The 16,435-nt window shown below is 39.1% G+C and overlaps 1 long non-coding RNA gene across 16 annotated transcripts in view; it reads right to left on the bottom strand.

The window, feature by feature from the left end:
* Positions 1 to 16,305, bottom strand: part of LOC130155679 (uncharacterized) — a 316,598-nt gene extending 300,293 nt beyond the window's left edge. For 9 of the 16 annotated variants that reach the window (XR_008824187.1, XR_008824185.1, XR_008824180.1 and 6 more), the window contains exons 1-2: positions 15,678 to 16,305; positions 5,842 to 5,924 (exon numbers count right to left, since the gene is read on the bottom strand). This is a non-coding gene — a long non-coding RNA (uncharacterized LOC130155679). Of the gene's footprint in view, positions 1 to 3,419; positions 3,461 to 5,841; positions 5,925 to 7,389; positions 7,443 to 9,045; positions 9,149 to 15,677 lie in introns of those variants that run through there. The other 7 variants (XR_008824188.1, XR_008824182.1, XR_008824184.1 and 4 more) reach the window with 6 other exon arrangements.
* Between the last annotated feature and the right edge of the window lie 130 nt (positions 16,306 to 16,435).

Raw genomic sequence — 16,435 nt, forward strand, 5'->3', positions numbered from 1 at the left:
AAGGCCCTGACAGAGATGGGAGCTTCTAAGTACCGGTATAGCACAGGGCAGCAAGTTGAACATAGGTCAGCAATGCTCTTCTGCAGTGATGAAGGCAAACCACAAACCCGACTGCATTAGCGTGGGCATAGCTAGTATATCGGGGGAAGCTATTATTCCCCTTTGCTCAACACTTGTGTGGCCACATGCAGAATATCCTTTACTGGATTACTGTGTCCAGTTTTAGCACTCAGGACAGGAGAGGGAAAGACAAACTGGAAGGAGTCCAGAGGCAGCCTCTCCCAATGGCTAGGGGACTGCAGCACATTACATGAGCTAAGAGAACTGGGTTTGTTTAGCAAGTAAAAAATAAAAGGCTGCAAGGAACCCAAATGTGGTTTCCTACCACCTAGAGAGCAGTTACAGAGAAGACAAAAGCAGACTCTTTCCAGAGGTGCACAGGGAAAGAACAAAAGGCAATTCTGACTATGCACAAGGAAAAAAATCTTCATCATAAGAGTGTCTAAGCACTGCAGCAAGGCCCTGGAGAGGCTGTACAAACGCCATCTGTAGAGATTTTCAAAACCGAACAGGACAAGACCCTGAACCTCTGAGATTAACCATGCCTTGAGGAGGCCTGTGAACTAGATGATTTCCACATGTCCCTTCTGACTTTAATTCTACAATTCTAAAATTGAGACTCACACATCATATGTATGAATATACACGTTAAAAGCATGACATGAACTGGTTAAAAATCATTATAGTTTTTTTTAAAAAAGTGCCAATGTGTGACATCAGAAGCCTTCTTCTCCATGGCAGAACAGTGATACTCTAGCTACAAAAATTACACTGAAGAAAATAAGAATAAATCCTTAGTAATAAGACTATGATGTTATTGAGGACATCTTATTATTAGATGAGCAACAAAAAAAGCTGCATGGCACTGAAAATGCAATCAAGCACCAAGATGGCAGATATGAACTCATTAAACGTATAAGCTTTGTTAAAACTGCAGAAAGACTGCTGTCTGTACAATCTGCTGCAGCCCTGCTGTTGGTTTTTCAGACTGCCTGATCTGTCTCATAATTCCTTTGGAAAACTTGTAAACAGAAAATTAGAGTAATCAAAATCTTACAGATATATTTATAAAAGTATAGAAGTATCCTGATGTAAAAGCATATAGAATCTATAGGTCAATATATAAATAGCTCTTATTTTAATACCCCAAAATAGAAAAGTAATTTTCAGCGCCAAGGCTGCCCTTAAAGCTAGTCGCATATGAGGAAAATACATCTTAAAAGGGGGAGGAAAAAATCTGTGGCTTTTCCAAGCTGTTTTGACTACTAACAGCTCAGTTTCAAGATAAATGCAGTATGCATAATATATGCAGCATGTTTAGATTTGACATTTACAGCTGCAGTTAGGTAATTTTACAGATATATGTATGGATAAGTACAGGGTTAGGCATGGATGCAGCAAACTGCTTAATATAAAGATGGAGATTTCTTGTTTAGTTGCCTAGCAATAAGATCTGACTCCTGGAAGCTAACAAATAATGATTAGAGAATGGAATAGGATTATTTAATGTATCTAATGTACCATACAAAAAGGAACACAAGGCTATTGAAGACAGGGAAATGCTAGGCCAGAAAAAATCAATTCTATCCAGTGAAATCTATTCAGGAAATATGTGATCTGAAGGAACTACAATATCTAAATTAAAGAAAGCCTCAGTCTGTTCACTCTGTCAATATTTTTCATAGTTCTTCTTTTAGCAGAAAGTCTAATTCCATCTTGGCTAATGGATCTGGCTTTCAAATTGCTGTGTTTAACTTTGCCCAGCCCACTCAATAGTGTTTGGAAGCTGGAGAGAGATTTTTAAAAATGGAAATGGATGAACATGATGACATTTCTTGGAAAACACAGTATGATACTAATGGAAAATTTGATGACATTTACTACACTGGTGGAGAGGCAAAAGTCCGCACTTGTTTTGTTATGAAGAGCTTTAAAATTGTACTGATGCCTTTTAACACATTTACAAGGTTTCATCTCTCAGTTGTTTCAATATTACATATGTTTTTCTCTCAGTACTTCATAAGTAGATCAGGAAGGTCACAAGCCAAGGATAGGTAGCATACAAGTCCAGCATAGGTTAGAAGTACTTACTTCTTAGAGCATTACTGACATTGATCTTTTTCCATTATAATCTAAATTTAAATAGATGTCTACATTAAAAATGGGAAAACAGAGGCCACTGGATAGTATTCCAGCATAAGCGCTGTGAACTTGTAATGCACTATTCATGTATTATTTAAACTTGAAAGAAGACATGTGATTCCTCTTTCTGCTATTTCCAGTCTTTAAAACATTCTTCTTTAGCAAACCCTTTAAAACAGTACTTCCCAATATCTGCTCCTGTTGGAGTTGTCACTAACAGTATTCCGTCTGCTCAGCACAGAAACTGTCTTGAAATTTCTCTCATGTGTCCTGTTGTGCCAGCATAAAACTAGAGCGACTCCACAGATTTCCTGTGTGACGCACTTACTCGGGGTTTGTCTACACAAGGAAGTAAACATAAAGGAAAACTAGCCTCTATTCAGTGCACAGTATCAACTCTGAACTAACTCCTAGTATAAACATACTTACCACACAGAAAGCCAAGGCAGTTTTTCCCAGTCAAATATGGATCAAACCACTTTGAACAAAGACAGTCCTACTAAAATTCAAAGGTACAATCGCATTCCACAATGCAGTGCTTCACAAAAATAAAGTTTCAGTATCAGAAGCAGCATGTCTTCCATCTAGTCATATATATCCTGCTTCTCGACAGAAGATTTATTTAGGGGTAGTTTTAGATACTGTACACTGCTTTGCATTTTGGCATGAAAATACCCTTTCACTGTCCATAAGGTACATTTGTACAAAATAGCCCATAACTTAGTACTTAAACAGCATGAATTCTTCCATGAAGACAATGCCTTTATTTCTTAATATTCCTTCCCCAGCTGCAGACACCGTTACACTGACTAACTACATCTTGAGTTTGTCTTGTACTGTGGCTCATTTGTCCTTGTTACAGCAGTGTGAAAAACCCTTAAATGGGACGTAAATTATATTTACTACATGAAAGGTCTTAACAAACAGGAATTTACTGATTTTTCTATGTTGTTCAGACACTATAGAGATGTAAACCACACAAATATCTAAAAAAGCAAAAAACAATAAAAAAGAAGGACATGCAAGTGAGGATTTTGATGTATGAATCGTGGTAAGTAATTCAATCAGTGTTAACTTACTGAGATGCAAATTGATTGGTTGATTCATTACAGTACTTTCTGTATAATAATAACTTACAGGTTTCTAATAATTCTAATAAAACCTATGCCCCTACCACCTACATGCTAAAAAAGCTAAGAGACAACAACAGTACTTACCTGCACACATCCCTTAGAAGACACTTGCTGTTTACAGATATCTGTCAATAAAGAATAGACGGTCTGGGATGAAAAGCATTGTGCCTAGGCCTTACTACACCTCCCTGCAATACTGAGACTGTACAAAAACATGCAGTCAATCCTCTCTACCCATCTCTCTCACAGATCCCCAGAACAATCTGGCACTAAAAAAATCCATGTGGTCAACATAAAAAATCATAATCTCACCGAAAAAAACCTGTAGAGGGAGTAGGGACACAGAGTTGGCTCTGATCTCTTGTTGATTCTCACAAGTTTATACACATTCAGTGGTATAAACAATGATTTCAGAGAGTTTCTGAAAAAGAATAAATTTGATAGAAACCTCCAAGCTGGAAGTAATTAGTTTCCTCATCTGGGGTGACGTGGTAATCTTTGCATCTATTCCGATATTGTAAGTACAGAATCCAACTTTTTTTTCCCCTGTCACAAGAAATAATAGCTTGAGCTATTAATTTCAGTCACATGCACCTGTAATTTGAGCTCTGCCCTTCATTTTTTATTTTTATCTCTTTTGACAAGTCACAAGAAATGTAGTATGTTAAGTTTGAACTCTTAATTCATTGTGAAAGTAGTAAACTGTCTGCCTCACTTTCATATTTCCACATCACTATTGGCTTAAACAATATTCAAAGATCTGCTGCCAACTACGTAGCAAAAATCATGTCTATTTTGTAAGATGAATTGAAAGGAACTGTTATTTATGAACATACTTACTTACAACACTGCCGCTTGCAAACAAATGTATGTTGCCAATGTACAAGACAATGTATCTTACTTGCTGTACTGTGACAGTAACAGGTTTCTGCATTTGACATTTTCTAATGCTTCACACTGCACAAGAAACCAAAATACTTCATGTTCTCACTCAAGATCCAGTAATCCTGCTTGCTTATGGCTACTCCAGTGTGAAGAATGTGAAAAGGAGATGCTCTGGTGAGTAATTATACACCCCCTGGATGAAGTCTGACTACTCTTTTCTATATTTTTATCTAAATTAGACATCAGCAAATAGCCAAGACACTTTCTTAGCAATCGAGTTTTATAATAAAACATATGTTAGACTTCTATGTAGCCCTAAACATTTTTCAGTCTGGCCTAATAGCAAAGGCTATCAAGCCAAATACACTATAAATTCCACTCGTGGTATCATAAGCAAAGTAGTAATGCCACTCTTTCTTCAATTAGATGTCAGTATGGTGTACACTCCTTTAGGTAGTCTTACCTTCTTCCTTTTTTACCACCCAAACTACAAACCATGCTTTCACTGTCTATTTCTAAAATTGCTTTCAAAACTTCATAATTCTAAGGCCTGCATAAAGCCTGCAACTGAATAACAAAAAAGACATTTTGATGCAAGTGTATTTGGTATACTTTTATCTACATATTTGAAGATTTACACTCCCTAAGTAACCATACTCAAAATTGAGATAAAGCAAGTGCTACACGCTCTCACTGTAAGAAAGGCATATCCAGCCCACTTTCTGTGTTTGTTGTCCTCTTAGCCAGGTACACCTCAGGCATATCCCACCTGTGAGGCAAGATGTTGTCCTTGAAGAAAATCCCTTTGAAATCTCCCTCTTAAAAAACAGTCCATGAAAGCAGAACCAATATTATACTAGTCTGATCATAATTATTTAGATTACAGTTAATTACAGCTGTTATCCGTAATAGGTTGTAACACCATACAGAGGAGATGGCATCATATGATGCCAGATCATCAACTGACATCAAAAGGAGGCCAGCAGTGTTCTCAGTTCTTTTTTTTCCACACAGCCCTAGTTGCATTAGTAGTCATTTTCCTTCAAGAGCTCAGTGACAGCAATTCTGAGGGGACAGAAGTGACAACTTTGTTCTTGTGGAAGAACAAATGGTTTGAAACATCAGTGCCAACCAATCCTTTTAAGATCAGCCCTAGCAAGACTGAGGATGAGACTTCTGACATCAGTTTTGTTTGTTTACTTTCCAGCAAAGTTTCTAGCTGCAAAAGCTTCTTTTGAATCCTGAGGTTCACTCATTCTGAGACCTTGCTGGTCTAGAGTATAAATACTGATGCGTTTTTTTCCCTTTTCTCTTTTTCTTGGTAGCTGGCTAAATCACAAAGAAAACAATGAATGCTTCTTGGTAATATTTACAGGGATTGAGGGCGGGGGAGATACTAAATTTCATCAGCTACAATACATAGATAATATTCTTTATATGAAATCACAGCTGAAAACATAAATATCATGGTGATGTCCTGCATATATTTTTTTCATTTTTTTTAAAGAAGCCTGAAGACTTCTTTTAGATTCTTTCTGCCTAAAACATGTAAATCAATGAAATAGCAGTTTGAATAAAGGAGCAGTAATTTACTGAATAAAGAAACAACAATTTTCCATACCAACTAGGGTGTGTTTGCTGTTCAAATATCCTTGATCTTGATGAAAACTTGTAACTTGTGAGACCCTTCTGTCCTGTAAAGATCTGTAGAAAGAGACCACTGTAAGACTGGAGTAAGTCACTGATGAGTTTAATCTATCAGCAACACAAATATCAGTTCTCCAAATGCTGTACCTGACACTGTATTTCTGCAGATCTGGGCAGTCACTGGACCTGAACCTGAATTAGAATTTCTTTTAAAAGGCTTTTTGTTCTTATTTCCATTCAGAAGTGACAATCTCCAGTAAGCAGAGTTACATTTGCTGTCCTGGTTTCACACAGGTGCTCAAGGCAGGGTAAAGAGGCTGCCCTGAACTAGGTAAGATTACGTTCAAATGTTCTGGGGATCTATTCAACTTTGATAAGAGGAGAGAAAGGACTTCAGAAGGAGCATCCAAAGCGTAGCTCCTAGAAGGCAGAGTACATGTCTGGGTGGGTTGGGTTTTTTTGCCTGTATTCTATCTTATGTTTCTATAGCAGTTACGATACAATTTGAGCAGGATGAAGCCTGTTACAGATAAAATCTGTCTTCTGTAACTCGGCTTCTACTGCTTTGCAACTTTTGCTAACATAATAAAGAAAAAGCAGTTGAAGGGGAGCGCTCTGCACCCAAAGTTCACCTCCAGTCAATTCAAATGGAGTATAACTGGTTTTGGCATCTTTCTTTGCCTTGCCTCTTCATTTTGCACTCCTGCTAGTAATTCATGGAGGGCAAAGCAACCGTCAGTCCCTTTAAGCATAGTCTTAAAGAAATTCTTTTCTGTGAGTGACCCTCTTGGCAATGCATTATCTGTAGATATAGTTGTGTGTTAAAAGAGGAAGAGTAAAACGTTCATTGATTAGAGGCAGGGAGGATAGATAATCTCCTTTCCATGATATAATCTAGCTTTGTACTAGTTCTTCTTCATCTTGGTCAACTGATGTGACTACACCTGTTGCCTACCAAACTTCATTATCTATTTCCTGGAAAATAATGCTTACAATGAAGAAAGTAATGGTGTCCACGGTCCATGCTAGGAAAATACAGAGGTTAAGGATGCCACCCGAATTTGTTGCTAAAGAAACAAACGTGCATTATATTTTTACTGTTAACGGAAGGGCACAAATATGAAAATAAAGAAGCTGTTTCTTTTGTTTATGAGGAAAATGTAAGTCAGGAAAAGACATAAAAGGCAGAACAAAAATGAAGTTTATGCTAAATAAAGCACAAATTATCTTTTTTCCAATTTTAGTCTACCCAAACACCATAGCCAACATCACTAATATTTGTGAAGGCGCAATGTACCAGTTGTTTTCCCTCTTGCAAATGTTAGTGTTACCAAAATAAGGGGGGGGTTGTTTTGGTTTGGGTTTTTTTAACATATTCTACTTGAAAGTAATCCCTTACAGGTTCTGATTGCCATGAAAAGTGAAACTGGAAAACATAGCTTAGAGTACTGAAAAATGACTCACAAAATATAGCTATTGTTTCACTCCACTTTAAAGGCAGACGGCTTTAGTCCTTATTTACCTGTATGAGGTGAACTGCTTTGCTCTAAGTCCTTGGATTCTCCTCTGTGGCTTCTATGTAGGCATAAACAGGAAAAGTAATCTCAGTTATCTTCCAAAATTACCAGTTATACCATCCCATATTTCTAGTTGGACATTCTTTATTGCTCAAAATTAATATGGTTTAACTGGAGTATTTTTATTATTTACTTAGAAAGTGCTTTAATAATGTGATTTAAGACACCTGGCTGAAAGTATCCAAATTCTAATTTCAATTAATCCATAAACCTATGCATTTGGACTCATCTTCCAAAGCTTTCTCCGGCTGAACATCCTCAGCCTTGTACTCTTTCTATTTGTCACAGTGCTATCATGATTCTATATCTGTTTGGCTAAAGGACATAATGTGAGTGTATTTACAATGTGGTTCCTGGAAGCCAAGATGAACAGGGAGCTAGCTAAGAATGTATTTATTACTTAAGAAAATCAGGACCCAAAAGGAGAAGGACAAGTGTAAGGCACACCAGAAAGCTTTTACCAAGCTAACTGAGGATGGAAATAGCCATTGGCAGGAATAGTTTTGACATAATTTGTGTATTTGTGTTTTGGCTTCTCTAGGTACTTTAGCCCTTTAGAGGAGTAAGAAGCTGAGCTCTTACAAATGTTTGCTGTAGCTTGTAATCTGCAAAGGTGGACAAACCAAACTGTCTTCTTTAATCAGAACAGACTTTAAACTTAAATTACTGACTCCTATTTTTCTTAAGCTTTCCCACCAACATTATTTAGGAAACAACACTAATAAACCTGTTATTTTCTAATGGAGCTAGATGAAAATCAGAGTTAGTATATTTGAAGCAAGCATCCTGTAGCTCTGCTTTCAGCTAATTCTTGGGGAGGTGCTGCATTCAATGAACAAGTCAATCAAGTATACAATAGGGATAAAATGCTGAGTCAAATTCATCCCTAATAAAACTAACATAACGTCAGTAGCTACAAGGCTACATCCTTTAGTGTTTGTTTAGGGCCTAAACAGAGTTCCACTTGCTAAAAATGCAGTACTGAGCCTATAGAAGGAATGAAGGTTTTTGATTAGCTCACAAGTGGGTTTTATGTCACTGTCTTAAATACTTCAATCCCAGCAGGCTCAGCTCGCACCGTACCTGAACAATGCTGAAACCAGAAATTATCTAGGAACTTAACCTCTAGAAAATTTTGTAATTCAGCCCAGTATCATCTCAATCTAGGGATCCACCTATTTACATCTGAAACAAACACGTGTCTGTGGGCAGTTGTGTTACTTCCGATGCAGTGTATGTGACTTCTGTTTCAGACACACAGTGTGTAAATGCCAAGCCTGGAATCCTTGCAAAATCAAAATAATTACAGTAAACCATTTATATTAACCAGAATAACTACCTAGTATGAAATTATGCTTATTCATATTCTTTTACTTTTAAAAAAACCCACAACAAAAACCAACAAAAAACCCAAAACAATCAAAACAAAACAAACAAAAACCCCAGACAGAAACCCACCTCTATTTTACTAAGGAAATCCAGGAAAAAACACCCCAGTTGGAAGTGCTTCTGATTACAGGTATTTTACAATAGGCATACATACAGCTTACCTCCCCCATGCCCCCCCCTCCTCCTTGGCCTTGCAACCCTCCATGACATACCCGCAGCTGCACCTGAGGCTGTTGCCAGGTGGCAAGGCCAATACTAGCTCAGAACTCACAAAAGAACTAAGTTTTCATTATCTTTTTTTTTTCAGACCTCCCATTTTTACTCAGAATTGCACAACAGAGAATCCACAGAAATAGGATCATGTTACCAAACACATCTCTGAAGTCCTTTTTACCTTTTGTTAATGATTACTTGTTTCTTAAGTTCACTAAACTTGTGGAGCTGGCTAATAGGAATTAAGTCTGTGGTGCTGAAATGGGTTGTATTGCCCCAGAGAATTAAATATTTTCAATCTGCAGAACACATTTGACATTTTTATAGAATGATAGAACAGTTTGGGTGGGAAGGGACCTTTAAAGGTCATCTAGTCCAAACCCCCTGCAATGAGCAGGGACGTTTTCAACCAAACCAGGTTGCTCAGAGCCCCCTCCAACCTGACCTTGAGTATTTCCAGGGATGAGGCATCTACCATCCCTCTGGGCAACCTGTGCCAGTGTTTTACCACCCTCATCATACAAAATTTCTTCCTTGTACCTAGTCTGAATCTACCCTCTTTCAGTTTAAAACCATTACGCCCCTGCCCTATCGCTACAGCTGTGTTGAAAGAAATCTGTCGCCATCTTTCTTATAAACCCCTTTAAGCACTGAAAGGCCACAATCAGGTCTCACCGGCATCTTCTCTTCTCCAGGCTGAACAACCCCAACTCTCTCAGCCTTTCATCACAGCAGAGGTGCTCTGGGCCTCTGATCATTTTTGTGGCCCTCCTCTGGACCTGCTTAACTTTTACTGTATGACATAAAATCATGCCACATGAAGCCAGAAATAACTACTGGTTAATAAAAGCTACCTTCAGAGTCAGATCTAGCTTTTTTTTTGAAGATCGGAGAATATTCAGATGTTAGGGCTGATGTAGGTCACGTTCTGATAGTTCTCAGTTCTCTTCCCCTGATTCTCTTCCCGAAGTAGGTATAAGTAACGATTTGGGTACGAACGGGAGAAAGCCTCCTTCATGCAATTTTGTTAGAAAACAAACCAATTTCACCAAAATAGGGAAAAACTACATACTTTCAATGAGTAGCTGCACTTGCTTTAAATGGATTAAGGACTACAGAATGCCAATATAAAAATAATCTACAGAAATGAAAAACAATTTTAACACACTGTAATTAGACTGGATGTAATAAAGGGAACCAGAGGGCAAACCATGGAAACGCTGTTTATTGTAATCTAATGGTTTCATGTTCCTGAACCTATTTAATAATACAGGTTTGTAATAACACGCTCATATGTGCAAATAATAATCTTTGTATATTAAGGAAAGGTTTTGAACTTTTCAGACTGTTAACAAGAGAAAACAGAAGGACTTTACTGACATCCAAAAGGTCAACCTGGATTTATAACTATTAGCCCGATTTCCCTGTATTTGTGCTTCCCCTTGATGACTGAAAAACACTAAGTAGCTTTTCCTCACCCTTTTTTTAGCTTAAGTGCATCTTTGATCCCTAAATAACAGAAAATCTGGCCCTTACAGAAACCTAACAGAGTATTAATGCTGTCCTTTGTCATTAATAAAAACTGTATTAACGGCAACCATTGATAACTATTATATGTGAATATTACCTTAAATTGTAAGAAGGGACGCTATAGCTCTGCCCATGAAAAATAAGGCAAATAGCAAGTGCTATTTGTAGCTAAGTGTAGCTCACTACATCCAACAAAAGCCCTTTTCTACAAGCAACTAAAAGTATATACATGTTCTATAGGGTATTCCTAGTGTTTCCTACACACACAAACCATGACACAGCATTTTCTGCAATGGAAAAGACAATACAAGATTATGTTGATAATACCAAGCACAGCATTTTAATAATCGTAAGTAATTTCCAATCCATGCTTCTGAATTCATCAATAATACGTTTTTATAAAGATACGAGTAATGCAATGCAGCTATAGGACACTGATGCTATTCCAACTCAATCAACTGTAATTTGTGTTCAGCTCCAGTAGGTGTTTATGAATATGACAAGTATTTCATATCCAAGATGACGGCCACAGAACCACTTAAGTAAACAGATTACAATGGAAGCAAGGCAATAAATTTTAAAACTGATACAAGGATTGTTACTTCTTAAACATTGTGCAATTAAACCACGGAACTCACTAAGACATGCTATTGGAGAGGCCTAAAAGATGTCAAAATTAGACGTGAACATAGGAAATTGAAATACTAATAACCGTAAAAATTACACATTATATACATGCTTTAAGGTAATTCAAACGAGAACAGGCAGTGGTTAGGAGAAAGAAAAGCTCTTGTCTTGGCAAATAATAAAAATGATAAATTTAAAAGCTTTCTTTATTGTTAATCTGGTGCTAAGCAATGTCAGAAACAGAACATTGCAGTACAGCACGCTCACTCTGCTGATGCGAAAGAATATGAACAAATCTGTCATTTCAGATGACTAGAGAACATAAAAATTTTGCAGCTTACATGTTTCATTGGACTAGACCGGCTGAGAAGACAGTCACTGTTGGGTTTGGGTTGTGGTTGGGTTTTTTTCCACAAACCATTCTGGGAATACATATGCAATCTTCTTTGAAAGCTATGATGATTATGCATTAGTACAATTGTATCAGCTAAAAATATTCCCTGTTCTAAATAGGCCTCTGAAAGCAAAGCAAGCTGTATTGTTATCGGCACTGCCTCACTTTCCTTAGTTGCTTGTATAAACATTCACTGATGGAATATCAGTATCTCTGACACTCGAGCATTCCAGGCAGCTTTCACTGGCTAACTATAAACTCACACCCCAAATACCTTTCCAGTCTTCTGACAAAGAACCACCGTAAGAGTCCTGTGCGATTATAACTGCCAGGCTAATTGTTATACTTAATAAATCTAGCAAGTCTTCGGGGTCTTAAATAGATAACAAGGAGATATTTTTAATTTAAAAAAAAATTATTTGATAAAGTATAAAGGACCAGTTCTGAGCAGCAGGAAATCCAGGTGCTAAGTTAAAGTATAAGGAACAGCATTTCAGAAGACAACTGGATGAAAGCAAAATCATTGGTTTTATTAGAAGACTCACTGAAATGTACTGCAAAGGATTTTCCAAAGAAAAGGAAAAAAGAAGTGACCTCCCAGGTGGTTAGAAGTCCACCACTGTTTCGAAGGGTTGAAATGCGCTTGTCTCAGTGCGTATTGTTAAATCAGCCTAAGTCATCTCTACAGATATTCAGAAGTTTAATACCAATATATACTCTGCAACTTAAAAGGCTGTATAGAACTACCACAAAGCCTTCTGCAACACTTTCACACCATCCGTGCTATATTACAAATTAGGCACATAACTATTAGTGTACTTTTCCAAAAGGCAACCCAAACAATTCCTGTAATAGTGCATCTGCACAGTATAAACAGGGTTGCTGTTAAGAGCATGCTGCTTCAGTAGAAATGCCAAAAAGTTGTTTAAATGAAAAATATAGGTGTGGTTTTGAGATTGGTTTTGGGTTTTGTTGGTTTTTTTCCTTTTCCCAGGCCTTTTTTTTTTCTACAGTACAGCTTTCCTTGAGACAGACTTCTGTCACAGGAAAAACTCCGTATGTTTGGTTCAATGTCCATGTCAGCTGCTTTATTCATGGGATGGGTCAGGAACTATATATATATATACATGGCTTTGGAGAAAAATGAGGCTCACTTTTTGAAAAGACAGGCAGAAAAAACTCTCTGGAAAGTAAGAAGGTGCAGGAGGTGATTATGTTGGAGAAATTGGGTAAACTAGGGTGTGGATTTTCAGTGAATTACTTACTCTGCAGTAATTCTCTACATGAATGCTTTGGTTCGTATTATATGCATGTCTGTACTACATTAATGGGGCACTCTGCATAAAACCCAGCCTAGCGACATCCACAACCAGTACAGTGATGAGATGCAGTATTTTTACTGGAGATGGTACAGTGCCACACTGCTACAGCTACCCTGTCATCAGCACTCCGGAATCTCCACCCAGCAGGACTCAGCTTTGTAATCACTGCAGTGCAACCTACTACACAGTGTTAAGTCACAGTGATTCCAGCTTGGCAATAGTAAGGAAAAACTCCCAGTTCTGCAAAGCTCCTTTCCCACATTTTGTGGGTTGTTTTGGTAGACGACAGCAGCCAGGCCAGATTCTGAGCTATGCCATATGCCCAGCAAGAGGCATTCCTCTTCCTCTCAGCTAGATGCTGCATCTGGGGCAGCAACTCTTGTTTCTGTGCCAGTCTGCAACACAGTAGGTTCCTCATGACACTTCACTGACAACCCTTCCCCTCCAAATAACCAGTGGCAGTGCACTCAAGTAGGAATTAGCCATAGATTCTCCAAGTGCAGACTTGCAGAAACAAATCCAGTCTAAACCACTATGTCAATTGTAAACCAGCTTATTTGAATTAAAGCATCAGTGGTGTTCAGGGCAAGTGGAAGGGAGAAGGGGAAAATACAAAGGCAGGGGGGGTAATTTGGACAATGCACTATGGTGACCGATGGGTACAAGGTGATATTGAAACTGCTAACTATTAAATTCCATTTGCTGATATTTTTTTTTAATTTTTGTTAAGTCAAGGGGACAAATTAAAAAAAAAATAGGTAAATTTGTTACTGAATAATCATATAAACCATTGGGCTGCTACATTCTCAGACATGAATAATGGTGTCCGCCACAATAGTTTATGGAATTTAAGAAGTAGGTGAGATATATAAAATAGAAGGCATTTCACAATCTTTTCTGTCCTCTGTACTACAGTTCATTGCCTTCATCAATTGTACTAGCGCAGCTGGTCTATTAGGCTGACAAAGTGTGGCACAGATGTGAAGTTATGAGCAAAGCAGCCAAGTGCAGAAACTTCCTAGGTTCCCACCTGTCAAAATCAGTGTGAGCTACAGGATAGCATATATCCTGCTGGTCTTAATATAATGCCGGATTCAGTCCTAAAAAACTAATCACAGTTTTAAGAAAACAGCGATCTTTGCTGCTATTCTCATAACAACCAAATGCTGTGGGTTTTTCTGTTGTTATGGTAATAAGTATTTTATGGTATGCTTTACAATAAACAAAAAATGTCAATATGTACCTACTGTGTTTTGCAGGTTTTCCATTCTATTCTCCTTTTCCTCTCGTCCACCTCCCCTCCCCCCAAAGAAAAAGACAAATTCTCCTGAATTTTCACTTCCAGGGTCTCTGCCCTAAATGGTGTTGGAATGCTTTATGCTGGAAGCACTACATGAGAATATGCTGCCATCCAATGCAAAATAAAATCCTTGCTTTCACTTCCGTTTTTAATATTTGCAAGTATTTTTATTACTTTTTACTTGAGAATGTCCATTTCAAGAATATTAACTGGTTTTAATATTGTTTTAAATCTTGTTGACTTTGCTGTTCCCTCTGTGCCCATTGACCCCTTTCTTTCAAACTGGATCCCATTGATTTCAATGGAGTTCTGCACAGTGCTGTTCTTGCAGATGCGTATGTGAGGTCCAAGCTCCCACAGTAATATAACTATTGTTAAATGCAGGGAAGTGTCATTATATAAAAATTCCGGTATGACAAGTACCTGTCACAGTTATGTTCACCCTTATGCAACACGTATGTGCTCAAAACTTAGTTCCAGGTAGTTTATTCAAGATTTTTCATGACACAATCTGATAAGTAAACTGTCCTTAGTGCTTATGGGTACAAGGTGGGGAAACCTATATTGAACAAACTTCATCCCAGATAAGATGCGATGGAAGACGTATGACAGCCTTTAGGTTTTATATAACCCTTGGGACATTGTGGCACACTGTGTTGAAAGCATTAGGAATGAGGTTGGCTCTGGGAAACTATTAAGTTCTGCAATACCATTTGTTCGGACTTGCCGTCTATATGGTTCAAGAGTTATTACATGTATCACTTTCTCCCAGTCATCTGAATTATGAGTCATACAAACCGAAAGCGGAAGGCGTATGCACGAACAAAGCAGATGTGGAGGTTTGTGGAGTTTGTTTTCTGTCCTGCCCCATCCAGGACAAGTAAGTTTGAATCTTTGGCAAGTCCAGGTAGCTGCTACCTCAGTGACGATCAGGGCCTGAGACCTGACATTAAAAGGATAAAACCTCACACTGCCGAGTCTTTGGAAGTCTCCCTCGACTCAAACTTCCACCTACAGCTAAAAGCCTGGCCATCTTTGTTTTGTTTAACTGAGCAGGAGCAAGAAAACCCCACCAGCTGTGTGCTTAGCATGACAAATACACGAAAATGTCTCTCAGGAATCCTGGTTGCCCATGGGTTGCCTGGAGGACACCCTGCCATGGACCGGCCAATTAATACCTAGAAGCACATGCAGAGAGAGAAATAGTTTCCAAACCCAGAAAGCAAACCTGAAATCGGATCCGTACAGACAGGCTCTTGGAGCACGAATGGCAAGTCTCCTCCTTCGGATCTGATTGCAAGCTCAGGACTACAGCCCATAATCAGCTAATCTTTTACCTCAACCAAATTTGAAATGTGGTCTGCCCGAAGGGAAACCTAGCCTTAAATAAATGTATTAAATAAATAAATAAAAAAAGACAAGCCAAAAAACCTTACGAGAATACACATCTTAAACTACCTTTCCAAGAACGTGGCAGGATCAACTGTAACTCACACTCTAGGCCTCTAGAACTGGGGCTCTGTGATGGTTGAAGTACAGGAGCAAACAGCGAAGGAGAGTGGCAGCCACACTGCCGCCATTAACCGGGTACGCCACTTGCGCAAATTTCCCTTCCCTCCTAGGCCCTACCGCCAAGCCCGTGGCGTAACGGCTTTCGCGAATACGGATGCTGCACTGCGGCGGTTGCACAGTTCAACCAAACTTCCTCCCTCCTCCGCCCACTTAGCTCTTAAGGCCACCCCCTTTCTCGGCTGTGATTGGCAAGACGGGCGGAGCCCTTGGCGGCGATTGGCGGTTGTTGGCGAGAGGTGGGCTAGGTTGCGTGAAGGGTAATAAAGTTAGTGGGGCTGCCTCGGTGCGCTTTAGACGCGGCAGCGAGCCGGCTCTCTATGGAGGTGGCGGAGGGAAGTGTTGGGTTGCTGCTTCTGCTGTGGTGACTCGGAGACTCGCCCTGTCCCGCGCGCTCCCCCCTTCCCCTCCCCAGCCCCGGTCCCCGGCTCCCTTCCCCTCCCCCCCCTTCTTTTGCCTTTTCCCCTGCCCTTGGTAGCCGCCGGGACCCGGGGAAGCTGACAAGGCCTTAGGGAAGGTGAGAAATGCGGGAGCGGCGGGAGAGTTGCTTTGGGGGTTGGGAGGGAATGGGTACTGCTGCAGCTGCAGCTTAAAATGGCGGCGGCCCGAAGTGGCCGCCATTTTCTCGTCGGCTTCTCGTTTTCTAC

Source organism: Falco biarmicus, chromosome 10 (genome assembly GCF_023638135.1).
Source record: "Falco biarmicus isolate bFalBia1 chromosome 10, bFalBia1.pri, whole genome shotgun sequence".
In the NCBI taxonomy this organism is placed as follows: domain Eukaryota; kingdom Metazoa; phylum Chordata; class Aves; order Falconiformes; family Falconidae; genus Falco; species Falco biarmicus.